The 14799-nt window shown below is 32.8% G+C and overlaps 14 non-coding genes across 14 annotated transcripts; all 14 read left to right on the forward strand.

The window, feature by feature from the left end:
- The first annotated feature begins 3076 nt into the window (after positions 1-3076).
- Positions 3077-3292, forward strand: LOC146061252 (small nucleolar RNA U3). The gene has a single exon (XR_014470780.1). It is a non-coding gene; the product is annotated as a small nucleolar RNA U3 (small nucleolar RNA).
- A 630-nt stretch (positions 3293-3922) lies between these two features.
- Positions 3923-4138, forward strand: LOC146061005 (small nucleolar RNA U3). Its single transcript, XR_014470567.1, has one exon. It is a non-coding gene; the product is annotated as a small nucleolar RNA U3 (small nucleolar RNA).
- Positions 4139-4768: 630 nt separating this feature from the next.
- On the forward strand, positions 4769-4984 carry LOC146061006 (small nucleolar RNA U3). The gene has a single exon (XR_014470568.1). It is a non-coding gene; the product is annotated as a small nucleolar RNA U3 (small nucleolar RNA).
- Positions 4985-5614: 630 nt separating this feature from the next.
- On the forward strand, positions 5615-5830 carry LOC146061204 (small nucleolar RNA U3). Its single transcript, XR_014470738.1, has one exon. It is a non-coding gene; the product is annotated as a small nucleolar RNA U3 (small nucleolar RNA).
- Positions 5831-6460: 630 nt separating this feature from the next.
- LOC146061150 (small nucleolar RNA U3) lies at positions 6461-6676 on the forward strand. Its single transcript, XR_014470694.1, has one exon. It is a non-coding gene; the product is annotated as a small nucleolar RNA U3 (small nucleolar RNA).
- Positions 6677-7306: 630 nt separating this feature from the next.
- LOC146061073 (small nucleolar RNA U3) lies at positions 7307-7522 on the forward strand. Its single transcript, XR_014470625.1, has one exon. It is a non-coding gene; the product is annotated as a small nucleolar RNA U3 (small nucleolar RNA).
- Positions 7523-8139: 617 nt separating this feature from the next.
- On the forward strand, positions 8140-8352 carry LOC146061413 (small nucleolar RNA U3). The gene has a single exon (XR_014470919.1). It is a non-coding gene; the product is annotated as a small nucleolar RNA U3 (small nucleolar RNA).
- A 633-nt stretch (positions 8353-8985) lies between these two features.
- LOC146061175 (small nucleolar RNA U3) lies at positions 8986-9201 on the forward strand. Its single transcript, XR_014470715.1, has one exon. It is a non-coding gene; the product is annotated as a small nucleolar RNA U3 (small nucleolar RNA).
- A 630-nt stretch (positions 9202-9831) lies between these two features.
- On the forward strand, positions 9832-10047 carry LOC146060951 (small nucleolar RNA U3). Its single transcript, XR_014470519.1, has one exon. It is a non-coding gene; the product is annotated as a small nucleolar RNA U3 (small nucleolar RNA).
- Positions 10048-10677: 630 nt separating this feature from the next.
- On the forward strand, positions 10678-10893 carry LOC146061074 (small nucleolar RNA U3). Its single transcript, XR_014470626.1, has one exon. It is a non-coding gene; the product is annotated as a small nucleolar RNA U3 (small nucleolar RNA).
- Positions 10894-11523: 630 nt separating this feature from the next.
- LOC146061348 (small nucleolar RNA U3) lies at positions 11524-11739 on the forward strand. The gene has a single exon (XR_014470864.1). It is a non-coding gene; the product is annotated as a small nucleolar RNA U3 (small nucleolar RNA).
- A 617-nt stretch (positions 11740-12356) lies between these two features.
- On the forward strand, positions 12357-12569 carry LOC146061414 (small nucleolar RNA U3). The gene has a single exon (XR_014470920.1). It is a non-coding gene; the product is annotated as a small nucleolar RNA U3 (small nucleolar RNA).
- A 633-nt stretch (positions 12570-13202) lies between these two features.
- Positions 13203-13418, forward strand: LOC146061176 (small nucleolar RNA U3). The gene has a single exon (XR_014470716.1). It is a non-coding gene; the product is annotated as a small nucleolar RNA U3 (small nucleolar RNA).
- Positions 13419-14048: 630 nt separating this feature from the next.
- On the forward strand, positions 14049-14264 carry LOC146060952 (small nucleolar RNA U3). The gene has a single exon (XR_014470520.1). It is a non-coding gene; the product is annotated as a small nucleolar RNA U3 (small nucleolar RNA).
- The last annotated feature ends 535 nt before the right edge of the window (positions 14265-14799 follow it).

Consider the following 14799-nt stretch of genomic DNA (forward strand, 5'->3'; position numbering starts at 1 on the left):
GCATTGAATTTATCTTGTACAACAACTACTTCCTGTTCAAGGAGGATTTCTATATACAAAAGAGGGGGACCGCCATGGGTACCAGGTTTGCCCCCAGTTATGCCAACATTTTTATGGGTGCGTGGGAGACCGATTATATCTGGTCCCACCACCCATATGGGGCAAACCTGGTCTCATGGTGGCAGTATATAGATGATATTCTTTTTCTTTGGAAGGGTGACAGAGAGACCCTTGACCTTTTCTGCGAGTACCTAAATACTAATGATAGGGGCATTAAACTGTCTTTTGACATTAGTAAAAATCATGTCAACTTTTTGGACCTAGTCATCTATATTGAAGATGGCACTATTAAGACACGTAATTTTGTAAAACCAACAGATTCCAGGTCATACATTAATAAAGAAAGTTGTCACCAACAACAATGGCTCGATACCATACCAATGAGCCAATTACAGAGACTTCGGAGAAATTGTACAGACACCTCAGTCTATTTGAAACAAGCAGATGAAATGAAAGTAAATTTCGTGAATAGTGGATATGAGGAAAAATCTGTAGATAGTACCATAACTAAAGTTGAACAATTAAAAAGAGACGATCTGCTGGTCAAAAAAAGAAAGACTGAACGTGATCAATCCGAACGTTTTAAGTGGTCTTTTATAACCAATTTTTCATCTCAGCACTTTAGTGTTAAAAAAATACTCAAAAAACATTGGTCCCTTCTCCAAAAGGATCCGGTGGTTGGAGATAAAATCCCCCCAGTCCCCAACATTATCTTCAGACGAGCACCGAATCTGAAGAATAAACTAGTCCAAAGCATGTGCCCACCTTCCCCCCAAAAATCGATTGTTTCATCTAAAGGTTTTTATCGATGCGGGGATTGTGTTGGATGTAAAAATATACCCAATACTTTTGGAATGAAAAAAGAGGTGCTCGAGATTAATGGCAAAATTTTCAAAATAAGAGATTTCTTGACTTGTCATTCGAACAATGTGATATATGCTATCGAATGTAATTGTTCCAAGTTCTATATTGGCAGAACTACAAGACCGTTCAAAATCAGACTCAGCGAACATCTTAGGAATATTAAGAAAGGTCTAGATGTGCATGCGTTATCAGCACATTTTAAAAATTCCCACCAGTGCAATACTAAGGAAATAATTTTTTTTTTATATTTTACAAAAAGTAACCCCAGGTACAAGAAGGGGAGATTTTAATAAGAAATTAGCGAAATGTGAGATGTCCATAATTTTTAATTATGGGACACTCATACCTGGAGGACTAAATAAGGATTTTGAGACTAAATGGTTTCTATGATTTTTATCAATTTTTTATTATATTTATATTCTGTTTGATATTAATGTAATGTTTTTATCCGTTACCATTTTAAAGATATGCTAAACATGATTCTCGCTAATATCTTGAATTTTATGCCCCTTCTCCCGAGGACACATAAGCACCTGCACTTTGAATAGAATATATGCTGCTATCCACGCTATCAAAGGACATTAGACAGAGAAAACGGAGTGACATTAACTCCACTTCCGTACAGCGTGGAACGCAAATCGGCAAATGGAACGCATACTTCACATCCGGTGATGGTCACCAGACGCATATCTTTTGGAACGCAAACGTCATATCCGGCTAAAGACGATGACGCCGGAAGCGCTGTCTCCGGCATGAGATATGTCAGATTAAGAACAGCTGCGGCAGCGGGGATTGCTATAATATGTGTAACGGACTTTGTATGTATTGTATGTCATCCCTGGAGACCCATAATGGATAGGTAATCCATGTCTGGAATTAGGCAGAGCCTCTGCATTACTCCATTGGGGTATAAAAACCCATACAGGGTGTCATTCATACACCAGCCTTGAAGAAGATACTTTGTATCGAAACCGGTCGGCTATCTACACGCTGAGGAGGATTGCAGAGGCTCTCATCACTGCGAAGGAGTTTCCAGGGACGCCTGCTTTGTTACATCTTAAGCTCTTATGGTCTACAATTGCATTGTGAACATGCGCAAATGGTGAGAGTCCTCTGTTATATACCTTGCGTGGATTTTAAAAGGAATTGTTTTTATTAAATAAAACGTATTGCACCATGATGTCTTTCTCATCCCTTTGAGTCTGAAATACGGGAAATAGAAGACAGAGTGGATTCCCTCGGTGGTGAATTATCCCCCTCAAATCACAAGCGCATTTGTCTACTGTTAATCAGGTAGACAAAAAATCTGGTACGAGTCTTCAACATTTAAAGGCGTATCACATTTAAAATTCTCTGTTAACAATATTACACTATTGTGTTTTTTCTTTCTTCTTTTTGGGTGTAACTCACATAAGAACAAGAAAGAATTTATATTAGCGCTGAGGAAACCATTCATATCCTGTATGGTATTGTATTTGTGTGTGAATTGGCTGTTCACTTTTTTGTCTGGTTTCCACTAGCTGCTTATCAGCGCATGGTCCAGTGATCTGAATCCCATATCTGCAATTTTGTGCTGTAGTTGTGTGTGTTTGAGTAAAAATGGGTCTACATATCTTTACGTTTCTGAATTTGAACGTTGATTAGTAGAGAAAAATGTTTTTGAATGAGTATTTGCGTTTGACTTTTAATCTTGTACAAGTGATTTATTTTTGTGAGGACTGATGCATTTAAAACAATTTTGTTTGCAGCGTATTTGTTTTAAAATGGGTATTAGCAAAATAGTAACAGCTGAATTGCTTACAGTTGCAAGCCACTGATTTATTTTTTAATGCAATGTGGGAAATGATGAATTTACCAATAGATTTTCGATAGTAATATTAGTGCATTATTTTAATTGCTAAGTATTCTGTTTGATATTTAAGACCAACATCTTTATGTATGCCAATATTATAATCTGCTAAATAATTCTATTTTAAAATGTCTCTAGACTTACAACAAACCATTTATAGTTTGTATACTTTAATCATTCAATTTGTGGAGCAGGTTATGATTGTGAAAATTGGGTAACAATACGATTACCCACTTTCAAAAATGGTACAAAAATGTCTCCATTACTTTAAATACTGATTCTTATGGTCTAGCTAAACCATCAACAAATATACTTTCAGGGATCTTTTCTATAGGCAATGATGGGAGAAATGTGCTTGAAAGTGTCCAAACTCACCAACCACAATGATGAGTTAAAGGGCTCTCTTCTCAGCATGAAGGCAGTTGGCAACTCTGTTTCTTATGGATGTTGCTTGCTTTTGATGACTGTGCCACTTTTTGAAATAGAAAAAGTGGTAGGAGAGAGCTCATTCAGAGTGGTTGTTTCCAGTTTTCATTATACGTTATGGCAATTTTGTGCTGTAGTTGTGTGTGTTTGAGTAAATATGGGTCTACATATCTTTACGTTTCTGAATTTGAACGTTGATTAGTAGAGAAAAATGTTTTTGATTGAGTATTTGCATTTGACTTTTAATCTTGTACAAGTGATTTATTTTTATGAGGACTGATGCATTTAAAACAATTTTGTTTGCAGCGTACTTGTTTTAAAATGGGTATTAGCAAAATAGTAAAAGCTGAATTGCTTACAGTTGCAAGCCACTGATTTATTTTTTAATGCATTTTGGGAAATAATAAAATTACCAATAGATTTTCGATAGTAATATTAGTGCATTATTTTAATTGCTAAGTATTCTGTTTGATATTTAAGACCAACATCTTAGTGTATGCCAATATTATAATCTGCTAAATAATTCTATTTTAAAATGTCTCCAGACTTACAACAAACCATTTATAGTTTGTATACTTTAATCATTCAATTTTTGGAGCAGGTTATGATTGTGAAAATTGGGTAACAATACGATTACCCACTTTCAAAAATGGTACAAAAATGTCTCCATTACTTTAAATACTGATTCTTATGGTCTAGCTAAACCATCAACAAATGGGAATTAAGACTATACTTTCAGGGATCATTTCTATAGGCAATGATGGGAGAAATGTGCTTGAAAGTGTCCAAACTCACCAACCACAATGATGAGTTAAAGGGCTCTCTTCTCAGCATGAAGGCAGTTGGCAACTCTGTTTCTTATGGATGTTGCTTGCTTTTGATGACTGTGCCACTTTTTGAAATAGAAAAAGTGGTAGGAGAGAGCTCATTCAGAGTGGTTGTTTCCAGTTTTCATTATACGTTAAGGCAATTTTGTGCTGTAGTTGTGTGTGTTTGAGTAAATATGGGTCTACATATCTTTACGTTTCTGAATTTGAACGTTGATTAGTAGAGAAAAATGTTTTTGAATGAGTATTTGCGTTTGACTTTTAATCTTGTACAAGTGATTTATTTTTGTGAGGACTGATGCATTTAAAACAATTTTGTTTGCAGCGTATTTGTTTTAAAATGGGTATTAGCAAAATAGTAACAGCTGAATTGCTTACAGTTGCAAGCCACTGATTTATTTTTGAATGCAATGTGGGAAATGATGAATTTACCAATAGATTTTCGATAGTAATATTAGTGCATTATTTTAATTGCTAAGTATTCTGTTTGATATTTAAGACCAACATTTTTATGTATGCCAATATTATAATCTGCTAAATAATTCTATTTTAAAATGTCTCTAGACTTACAACAAACCATTTATAGTTTGTATACTTTAATCATTCAATTTGTGGAGCAGGTTATGATTGTGAAAATTGGGTAACAATACGATTACCCACTTTCAAAAATGGTACAAAAATGTCTCCATTACTTTAAATACTGATTCTTATGGTCTAGCTAAACCATCAACAAATGGGAATTAAGACTATACTTTCAGGGATCATTTCTATAGGCAATGATGGGAGAAATGTGCTTGAAAGTGTCCAAACTCACCAACCACAATGATGAGTTAAAGGGCTCTCTTCTCAGCATGAAGGCAGTTGGCAACTCTGTTTCTTATGGATGTTGCTTGCTTTTGATGACTGTGCCACTTTTTGAAATAGAAAAAGTGGTAGGAGAGAGCTCATTCAGAGTGGTTGTTTCCAGTTTTCATTATACGTTATGGCAATTTTGTGCTGTAGTTGTGTGTGTTTGAGTAAATATGGGTCTACATATCTTTACGTTTCTGAATTTGAACGTTGATTAGTAGAGAAAAATGTTTTTGACTGAGTATTTGCGTTTGACTTTTAATCTTGTACAAGTGATTTATTTTTATGAGGACTGATGCATTTAAAACAATTTTTTTTGTAGCATATTTGTTTTAAAATGGGTATTAGCAAAATAGTAACAGCTGAATTGCTTACAGTTGCAAGCCACTGATTTATTTTTGAATGCAATGTGGGAAATGATGAAATTACCAATAGATTTTCGATAGTAATATTAGTGCATTATTTTAATTGCTAAGTATTCTGTTTGATATTTAAGACCAACATCTTTATGTATGCCAATATTATAATCTGCTAAATAATTCTATTTTAAAATGTCTCCAGACTTACAACAAACCATTTATAGTTTGTATACTTTAATCATTCAATTTGTGGAGCAGGTTATGTTTGTGAAAATTGGGTAACAATACGATTACCCACTTTCAAAAATGGTACAAAAATGTCTCCATTACTTTAAATACTGATTCTTATGGTCTAGCTAAACCATCAACAAATGGGAATTAAGACTATACTTTCAGGGATCATTTCTATAGGCAATGATGGGAGAAATGTGCTTGAAAGTGTCCAAACTCACCAACCACAATGATGAGTTAGAGGGCTCTCTTCTCAGCATGAAGGCAGTTGGCAACTCTAATTCTTATGGATGTTGCTTGCTTTTGATGACTGTGCCACTTTTTGAAATAGAAAAAGTGGTAGGAGAGAGCTCATTCAGAGTGGTTGTTTCCAGTTTTCACTATACGTTATGGCAATTTTGTGCTGTAGTTGTGTGTGTTTGTGTAAATATCGGTCTACATATCTTTACGTTTCTGAATTTGAATGTTGATTAGTAGAGAAAAATGTTTTTGAATGAGTATTTGCGTTTGACTTTTAATCTTGTACAAGTGATTTATTTTTATGAGGACTGATGCATTTAAAACAATTTTGTTTGCAGCATATTTGTTTTAAAATGGGTATTAGCAAAATAGTAACAGCTGAATTGCTTACAGTTGCAAGCCACTGATTTATTTTTGAATGCAATTTGGGAAATGATAAAATTACCAATAGATTTTCGATAGTAATATTAGTGCATTATTTTAATTGCTAAGTATTCTGTTTGATATTTAAAACCAACATCTTAGTGTATGCCAATATTATAATCTGCTAAATAATTCTATTTTAAAATGTCTCTAGACTTACAACAAACCATTTATAGTTTGTATACTTTAATCATTCAATTTGTGGAGCAGGTTATGTTTGTGAAAATTGGGTAACAATACGATTACCCACTTTCAAAAATGGTACAAAAATGTCTCCATTACTTTAAATACTGATTCTTATGGTCTAGCTAAACCATCAACAAATGGGAATTAAGACTATACTTTCAGGGATCATTTCTATAGGCAATGATGGGAGAAATGTGCTTGAAAGTGTCCAAACTCACCAACCACAATGATGAGTTAAAGGGCTCTCTTCTCAGCATGAAGGTAGTTGGCAACTCTGTTTCTTAGGGATGTTGCTTGCTTTTGATGACTGTGCCACTTTTTGAAATAGAAAAAGTGGTAGGAGAGAGCTCATTCAGAGTGGTTGTTTCCAGTTTTCATTATACGTTATGGCAATTTTGTGCTGTAGTTGTGTGTGTTTGAGTAAATATGGGTCTACATATCTTTACGTTTCTGAATTTGAACGTTGATTAGTAGAGAAAAATGTTTTTGATTGAGTATTTGCATTTGACTTTTAATCTTGTACAAGTGATTTATTTTTATGAGGACTGATGCATTTAAAACAATTATGTTTGCAGCGTATTTGTTTTAAAATGGGTATTAGCAAAATAGTAAAAGCTGAATTGCTTACAGTTGCAAGCCACTGATTTATTTTTGAATGCATTTTGGGAAATGATAAAATTACCAATAGATTTTCGATAGTAATATTAGTGCATTATTTTAATTGCTAAGTATTCTGTTTGATATTTAAGACCAACATCTTAGTGTATGCCAATATTATAATCTGCTAAATAATTCTATTTTAAAATGTCTCTAGACTTACAACAAACCATTTATAGTTTGTATACTTTAATCATTCAATTTGTGGAGCAGGTTATGTTTGTGAAAATTGGGTAACAATACGATTACCCACTTTCAAAAATGGTATAAAAATGTCTCCATTACTTTAAATACTGATTCTTATGGTCTAGCTAAACCATCAACTAATGGGAATTAAGACTATACTTTCAGGGATCATTTCTATAGGCAATGATGGGAGAAATGTGCTTGAAAGTGTCCAAACTCACCAACCACAATGATGAGTTAGAGGGCTCTCTTCTCAGCATGAAGGCAGTTGGCAACTCTGTTTCTTATGGATGTTGCTTGCTTTTGATGACTGTGCCACTTTTTGAAATAGAAAAAGTGGTAGGAGAGAGCTCATTCAGAGTGGTTGTTTCCAGTTTTCACTATACGTTATGGCAATTTTGTGCTGTAGTTGTGTGTGTTTGTGTAAATATCGGTCTACATATCTTTACGTTTCTGAATTTGAATGTTGATTAGTAGAGAAAAATGTTTTTGAATGAGTATTTGCGTTTGACTTTTAATCTTGTACAAGTGATTTATTTTTATGAGGACTGATGCATTTAAAACAATTTTGTTTGCAGCGTATTTGTTTTAAAATGGGTATTAGCAAAATAGTAACAGCTGAATTGCTTACAGTTGCAAGCCACTGATTTCTTTTTGAATGCAATTTGGGAAATGATAAAATTACCAATAGATTTTCGATAGTAATATTAGTGCATTATTTTAATTGCTAAGTATTCTGTTTGATATTTAAGACCAACATCTTTATGTATGCCAATATTATAATCTGCTAAATAATTCTATTTTAAAATGTCTCTAGACTTACAACAAACCATTTATAGTTTGTATACTTTAATCATTCAATTTGTGGAGCAGGTTATGATTGTGAAAATTGGGTAACAATACGATTACCCACTTTCAAAAATGGTACAAAAATGTCTCCATTACTTTAAATACTGATTCTTATGGTCTAGCTAAACCATCAACAAATATACTTTCAGGGATCATTTCTATAGGCAATGATGGGAGAAATGTGCTTGAAAGTGTCCAAACTCACCAAAAACAATGATGAGTTAAAGGGCTCTCTTCTCAGCATGAAGGCAGTTGGCAACTCTGTTTCTTATGGATGTTGCTTGCTTTTGATGACTGTGCCACTTTTTGAAATAGAAAAAGTGGTAGGAGAGAGCACATTCAGAGTGGTTGTTTCCAGTTTTCATTATACGTTATGGCAATTTTGTGCTGTAGTTGTGTGTGTTTGAGTAAATATGGGTCTACATATCTTTACGTTTCTGAATTTGAACGTTGATTAGTAGAGAAAAATGTTTTTGAATGAGTATTTGCGTTTGACTTTTAATCTTGTACAAGTGATTTATTTTTATGAGGACTGATGCATTTAAAACAATTTTTTTTGTAGCATATTTGTTTTAAAATGGGTATTAGCAAAATAGTAACTGCTGAATTGCTTACAGTTGCATGCCACAGATTTATTTTTGAATGCAATGTGGGAAATGATGAAATTACCAATAGATTTTCGATAGTAATATTAGTGCATTATTTTAATTGCTAAGTATTCTGTTTGATATTTAAGACCAACATCTTTATGTATGCCAATATTATAATCTGCTAAATAATTCTATTTTAAAATGTCTCCAGACTTACAACAAACCATTTATAGTTTGTATACTTTAATCATTCAATTTGTGGAGCAGGTTATGATTGTGAAAATTGGGTAACAATACGATTACCCACTTTCAAAAATGGTACAAAAATGTCTCCATTACTTTAAATACTGATTCTTATGGTCTAGCTAAACCATCAACAAATGGGAATTAAGACTATACTTTCAGGGATCATTTCTATAGGCAATGATGGGAGAAATGTGCTTGAAAGTGTCCAAACTCACCAACCACAATGATGAGTTAAAGGGCTCTCTTCTCAGCATGAAGGCAGTTGGCAACTCTGTTTCTTAGGGATGTTGCTTGCTTTTGATGACTGTGCCACTTTTTGAAATAGAAAAAGTGGTAGGAGAGAGCTCATTCAGAGTGGTTGTTTCCAGTTTTCATTATACGTTATGGCAATTTTGTGCTGTAGTTGTGTGTGTTTGAGTAAATATGGGTCTACATATCTTTACGTTTCTGAATTTGAACGTTGATTAGTAGAGAAAAATGTTTTTGATTGAGTATTTGCATTTGACTTTTAATCTTGTACAAGTGATTTATTTTTATGAGGACTGATGCATTTAAAACAATTTTGTTTGCAGCGTATTTGTTTTAAAATGGGTATTAGCAAAATAGTAAAAGCTGAATTGCTTACAGTTGCAAGCCACTGATTTATTTTTGAATGCATTTTGGGAAATGATAAAATTACCAATAGATTTTCGATAGTAATATTAGTGCATTATTTTAATTGCTAAGTATTCTGTTTGATATTTAAGACCAACATTTTAGTGTATGCCAATATTATAATCTGCTAAATAATTCTATTTTAAAATGTCTCTAGACTTACAACAAACCATTTATAGTTTGTATACTTTAATCATTCAATTTGTGGAGCAGGTTATGTTTGTGAAAATTGGGTAACAATACGATTACCCACTTTCAAAAATGGTATAAAAATGTCTCCATTACTTTAAATACTGATTCTTATGGTCTAGCTAAACCATCAACTAATGGGAATTAAGACTATACTTTCAGGGATCATTTCTATAGGCAATGATGGGAGAAATGTGCTTGAAAGTGTCCAAACTCACCAACCACAATGATGAGTTAAAGGGCTCTCTTCTCAGCATGAAGGCAGTTGGCAACTCTGTTTCTTATGGATGTTGTTTGCTTTTGATGACTGTGCCACTTTTTGAAATAGAAAAAGTGGTAGGAGAGAGCTCATTCAGAGTGGTTGTTTCCAGTTTTCATTATACGTTATGGCAATTTTGTGCTGTAGTTGTGTGTGTTTGAGTAAATATGGGTCTACATATCTTTACGTTTCTGAATTTGAACGTTGATTAGTAGAGAAAAATGTTTTTGAATGAGTATTTGCGTTTGACTTTTAATCTTGTACAAGTGATTTATTTTTATGAGGACTGATGCATTTAAAACAATTTTTTTTGTAGCATATTTGTTTTAAAATGGGTATTAGCAAAATAGTAACAGCTGAATTGCTTACATTTGCAAGCCACAGATTTATTTTTGAATGCAATGTGGGAAATGATGAAATTACCAATAGATTTTCGATAGTAATATTAGTGCATTATTTTAATTGCTAAGTATTCTGTTTGATATTTAAGACCAACATCTTTATGTATGCCAATATTATAATCTGCTAAATAATTCTATTTTAAAATGTCTCCAGACTTACAACAAACCATTTATAGTTTGTATACTTTAATCATTCAATTTGTGGAGCAGGTTATGATTGTGAAAATTGGGTAACAATACGATTACCCACTTTCAAAAATGGTACAAAAATGTCTCCATTACTTTAAATACTGATTCTTATGGTCTAGCTAAACCATCAACAAATGGGAATTAAGACTATACTTTCAGGGATCATTTCTATAGGCAATGATGGGAGAAATGTGCTTGAAAGTGTCCAAACTCACCAACCACAATGATGAGTTAGAGGGCTCTCTTCTCAGCATGAAGGCAGTTGGCAACTCTGTTTCTTATGGATGTTGCTTGCTTTTGATGACTGTGCCACTTTTTGAAATAGAAAAAGTGGTAGGAGAGAGCTCATTCAGAGTGGTTGTTTCCAGTTTTCACTATACGTTATGGCAATTTTGTGCTGTAGTTGTGTGTGTTTGTGTAAATATCGGTCTACATATCTTTACGTTTCTGAATTTGAATGTTGATTAGTAGAGAAAAATGTTTTTGAATGAGTATTTGCGTTTGACTTTTAATCTTGTACAAGTGATTTATTTTTATGAGGACTGATGCATTTAAAACAATTTTGTTTGCAGCATATTTGTTTTAAAATGGGTATTAGCAAAATAGTAACAGCTGAATTGCTTACAGTTGCAAGCCACTGATTTATTTTTGAATGTAATTTGGGAAATGATAATATTACCAATAGATTTTCGATAGTAATATTAGTGCATTATTTTAATTGCTAAGTATTCTGTTTGATATTTAAGACCAACATCTTAGTGTATGCCAATATTATAATCTGCTAAATAATTCTATTTTAAAATGTCTCTAGACTTACAACAAACCATTTATAGTTTGTATACTTTAATCATTCAATTTGTGGAGCAGGTTATGATTGTGAAAATTGGGTAACAATACGATTACCCACTTTTAAAAATGGTACAAAAATGTCTCCATTACTTTAAATACTGATTCTTATGGTCTAGCTAAACCATCAACAAATGGGAATTAAGACTATACTTTCAGGGATCATTTCTATAAGCAATGATGGGAGAAATGTGCTTGAAAGTGTCCAAACGCACCAACCACAATGATGAGTTAAAGGGCTCTCTTCTCAGCATGAAGGCAGTTGGCAACTCTGTTTCTTATGGATGTTACTTGCTTTTGATGACTGTGCCACTTTTTGAAATAGAAAAAGTGGTAGGAGAGAGCTCATTCAGAGTGGTTGTTTCCAGTTTTCATTATACGTTATGGCAATTTTGTGCTGTAGTTGTGTGTGTTTGAGTAAATATGGGTCTACATATCTTTACGTTTCTGAATTTGAACGTTGATTAGTAGAGAAAAATGTTTTTGACTGAGTATTTGCGTTTGACTTTTAATCTTGTACAAGTGATTTATTTTTATGAGGACTGATGCATTTAAAACAATTTTGTTTGCAGCGTATTTGTTTTAAAATGGGTATTAGCAAAATAGTAACAGCTGAATTGCTTACAGTTGCAAGCCACTGATTTCTTTTTGAATGCAATTTGGGAAATGATAAAATTACCAATAGATTTTCGATAGTAATATTAGTGCATTATTTTAATTGCTAAGTATTCTGTTTGATATTTAAGACCAACATCTTTATGTATGCCAATATTATAATCTGCTAAATAATTCTATTTTAAAATGTCTCTAGACTTACAACAAACCATTTATAGTTTGTATACTTTAATCATTCAATTTGTGGAGCAGGTTATGATTGTGAAAATTGGGTAACAATACGATTACCCACTTTCAAAAATGGTACAAAAATGTCTCCATTACTTTAAATACTGATTCTTATGGTCTAGCTAAACCATCAACAAATATACTTTCAGGGATCATTTCTATAGGCAATGATGGGAGAAATGTGCTTGAAAGTGTCCAAACTCACCAAAAACAATGATGAGTTAAAGGGCTCTCTTCTCAGCATGAAGGCAGTTGGCAACTCTGTTTCTTATGGATGTTGCTTGCTTTTGATGACTGTGCCACTTTTTGAAATAGAAAAAGTGGTAGGAGAGAGCACATTCAGAGTGGTTGTTTCCAGTTTTCATTATACGTTATGGCAATTTTGTGCTGTAGTTGTGTGTGTTTGAGTAAATATGGGTCTACATATCTTTACGTTTCTGAATTTGAACGTTGATTAGTAGAGAAAAATGTTTTTGAATGAGTATTTGCGTTTGACTTTTAATCTTGTACAAGTGATTTATTTTTATGAGGACTGATGCATTTAAAACAATTTTTTTTGTAGCATATTTGTTTTAAAATGGGTATTAGCAAAATAGTAACTGCTGAATTGCTTACAGTTGCATGCCACAGATTTATTTTTGAATGCAATGTGGGAAATGATGAAATTACCAATAGATTTTCGATAGTAATATTAGTGCATTATTTTAATTGCTAAGTATTCTGTTTGATATTTAAGACCAACATCTTTATGTATGCCAATATTATAATCTGCTAAATAATTCTATTTTAAAATGTCTCCAGACTTACAACAAACCATTTATAGTTTGTATACTTTAATCATTCAATTTGTGGAGCAGGTTATGATTGTGAAAATTGGGTAACAATACGATTACCCACTTTCAAAAATGGTACAAAAATGTCTCCATTACTTTAAATACTGATTCTTATGGTCTAGCTAAACCATCAACAAATGGGAATTAAGACTATACTTTCAGGGATCATTTCTATAGGCAATGATGGGAGAAATGTGCTTGAAAGTGTCCAAACTCACCAACCACAATGATGAGTTAAAGGGCTCTCTTCTCAGCATGAAGGCAGTTGGCAACTCTGTTTCTTAGGGATGTTGCTTGCTTTTGATGACTGTGCCACTTTTTGAAATAGAAAAAGTGGTAGGAGAGAGCTCATTCAGAGTGGTTGTTTCCAGTTTTCATTATACGTTATGGCAATTTTGTGCTGTAGTTGTGTGTGTTTGAGTAAATATGGGTCTACATATCTTTACGTTTCTGAATTTGAACGTTGATTAGTAGAGAAAAATGTTTTTGATTGAGTATTTGCATTTGACTTTTAATCTTGTACAAGTGATTTATTTTTATGAGGACTGATGCATTTAAAACAATTTTGTTTGCAGCGTATTTGTTTTAAAATGGGTATTAGCAAAATAGTAAAAGCTGAATTGCTTACAGTTGCAAGCCACTGATTTATTTTTGAATGCATTTTGGGAAATGATAAAATTACCAATAGATTTTCGATAGTAATATTAGTGCATTATTTTAATTGCTAAGTATTCTGTTTGATATTTAAGACCAACATTTTAGTGTATGCCAATATTATAATCTGCTAAATAATTCTATTTTAAAATGTCTCTAGACTTACAACAAACCATTTATAGTTTGTATACTTTAATCATTCAATTTGTGGAGCAGGTTATGTTTGTGAAAATTGGGTAACAATACGATTACCCACTTTCAAAAATGGTATAAAAATGTCTCCATTACTTTAAATACTGATTCTTATGGTCTAGCTAAACCATCAACTAATGGGAATTAAGACTATACTTTCAGGGATCATTTCTATAGGCAATGATGGGAGAAATGTGCTTGAAAGTGTCCAAACTCACCAACCACAATGATGAGTTAAAGGGCTCTCTTCTCAGCATGAAGGCAGTTGGCAACTCTGTTTCTTATGGATGTTGTTTGCTTTTGATGACTGTGCCACTTTTTGAAATAGAAAAAGTGGTAGGAGAGAGCTCATTCAGAGTGGTTGTTTCCAGTTTTCATTATACGTTATGGCAATTTTGTGCTGTAGTTGTGTGTGTTTGAGTAAATATGGGTCTACATATCTTTACGTTTCTGAATTTGAACGTTGATTAGTAGAGAAAAATGTTTTTGAATGAGTATTTGCGTTTGACTTTTAATCTTGTACAAGTGATTTATTTTTATGAGGACTGATGCATTTAAAACAATTTTTTTTGTAGCATATTTGTTTTAAAATGGGTATTAGCAAAATAGTAACAGCTGAATTGCTTACATTTGCAAGCCACAGATTTATTTTTGAATGCAATGTGGGAAATGATGAAATTACCAATAGATTTTCGATAGTAATATTAGTGCATTATTTTAATTGCTAAGTATTCTGTTTGATATTTAAGACCAACATCTTTATGTATGCCAATATTATAATCTGCTAAATAATTCTATTTTAAAATGTCTCCAGACTTACAACAAACCATTTATAGTTTGTATACTTTAATCATTCAATTTGTGGAGCAGGTTATGATTGTGAAAATTGGGTAACAA

This window comes from Crinia signifera, chromosome 2 (assembly GCF_055691185.1).
Source record: "Crinia signifera chromosome 2, ASM5569118v1, whole genome shotgun sequence".
Lineage (NCBI taxonomy): Eukaryota > Metazoa > Chordata > Amphibia > Anura > Myobatrachidae > Crinia > Crinia signifera.